Raw genomic sequence first — 2152 nt, 5'->3', positions numbered from 1 at the left:
AGTCAGGAACACCTGCTCAGTTAGAAATGTATTCAGTGAGTATGTATGCAATTGGAGAATGTGCCCCGACACATGCCGCCTTTGGCCTGTATGCTGGAGTCCTAAAGAGGCAGACCATGTTGATGAGCTTGGTGCCAGCATGGTGCACCATTCATCCTGACACATAATTTCTGATAAAGAGGGTCATGACTGGGAAAAACCTCAGATTCTACTTGCTTCTCTTCTCCACGTTATTAGACATTTTCCCCCTCTTGAATTTTATAAGCACACTCCTTTTAAAACAATTAATAATGAGTGCTGGCATTTGATGTAGAATTGCGTATTTGTAACTGCAATGGCACTGGTTTTCAATACCCTGAAACAAGGAAAGCAATCCTAACCAGCAAGAGAAGCAGACTTGTTTCTGTGCAACATCACAGGCATGGGAAATTATTCAGATATGGAGATATCAGGAGTTACGTAAATTGGAAATGTAACCAAAAATCTTTTCCATCAGTGAACAAAGCCTATTTTAAAGTGCATGTTGCATTTTCAGATCTTTCTCTTGCTTTTTCCCAAAGTCACAGTATAGTTTCTGAGGAGGGACACACTGGGAAAACTAAGCACATATTTAAACAATGAAATTTAAGGTGTAAAAATTCTGCATTTGTGACAAATTTGATGTTCACTCTTTCCTTGATTTAAATAGAGCATTCTAAAAATATTACCCCTATAGGGGACACATTTTTATATGCATGTTATTTTTGTTTACAAAGTATGGGCTAGTAGAGAGTGAAAATGACCTTGGCTATTGTACTTACTTATTGATAGAAATAATAGCATCTTCATGTCTGGATTCAAATCTCTACTTATCACACGACATCCATACGTTTCAAAGAGAAGACCTAGACTGAATGATAACAGGAGTCTGGGGCTTCCTACATTCCCCTGTGTTTGTGTTCATACAGAATATGCAATATTCTGACTTGGTCATAATCTATAATTCCTGGCTGTTATTCTCAGTTGCAACTATAAATTCTAGATTAATGGTTATAATTTTGATAAGGCATAAATGAAAAGTTATATGTTCATGCTTGAAAGGAAGATCATTAAATATTCATTATTACCACTCAAATTAGTTGTCATGCTCTATATAATAGTTACCCATGATCATTTCACTAGTTTGGATTCAGCAATAAGTGAACAGCAATATATAGCTCATAGCACCAGAGGACTTTTTTTTGTTGTTGGGGAACAGGGAGAGAAATGATTTAAAACCCATTTGACATATTTATGCTGACAAATTATTTAAAGGAATTACTGTGTTGTAATAAACACGTTTGTATGTTGGAATAGGATTGTGGCTAAATTTGCTTCTAGCTGTTTAATTACTTTATTATGATTGTGAAAAACAGTGCTTCTTCAAGTATTTCCAAGGAAAAAAATATAAAATATAAAGGTTGAACTATTTCAGTCTTTTGCAGATATCTAACCTTGTCATGAAAAAGCACTTTTCATTTTTGTAAGTAGGCATTGAAATCTTGCTTCTTCATTAAAGCTAGATTGTATAATTTGTTAATTTTCTCCATCTGGTAACACATCCGTAAGAAAAAAAATGCCAAAAGTAAAACATGAGATGGATTTTTAAATAAATGTTGTGGATGGACAGATACAGAGATTGTGTTTTGTCAATGCATTTTGGTAAGATATGAGTAAAAATAAATACGGAGATATTTTAGTGTAAAAACATTTTGCTTTTGTTTTCCACATACCTTGGTATTCCAATTCGGTTATGTGAAGATATTAGGGCAACCACATAGTTTTTTGGATCACATGTATGAATCATTCCATACTCCTCAGTAATTTTAAATTGGTTCTTTTCCATAGGAAAAGAACCATAAATTTGATTCTGATCTCATCTTACTTTAGAGCTTTCTGTTTTAAAGAGTCAAATTGTAGCTGATGAACACATTTTGCATTTTTTCACATCGCATCTGGACTCTTCATAACGATGGTTTATTTTATTTTTTCTGCACAGAGGAGAGGAAAAATATATAGGTCCATGAATCAATCTAGATAATGGGGAAGGCTGACTGTAATAAATAATACGGTAACAACCCTAAACTAATGAGCTGTTGCTAAGGTACATTTCATAGGCTCATCCTCTATATAA

The 2152-nt window shown here is 34.0% G+C and overlaps 1 long non-coding RNA gene across 1 annotated transcript in view; it reads left to right on the top strand.

The window, feature by feature from the left end:
- LOC103794558 (uncharacterized) overlaps positions 1 to 1651 on the top strand; it is a 6869-nt gene extending 5218 nt beyond the window's left edge. The window contains exon 2 of the long non-coding RNA XR_004727065.3: positions 1 to 1651. This exon is cut by the window's left edge and continues 1012 nt beyond it. This is a non-coding gene — a long non-coding RNA (uncharacterized LOC103794558).
- Positions 1652 to 2152: the final 501 nt, after the last annotated feature.

Source organism: Callithrix jacchus, chromosome 7 (assembly GCF_049354715.1).
Source record: "Callithrix jacchus isolate 240 chromosome 7, calJac240_pri, whole genome shotgun sequence".
In the NCBI taxonomy this organism is placed as follows: domain Eukaryota; kingdom Metazoa; phylum Chordata; class Mammalia; order Primates; family Cebidae; genus Callithrix; species Callithrix jacchus.
This window is presented reverse-complemented; position numbering and strand designations above follow the sequence as displayed.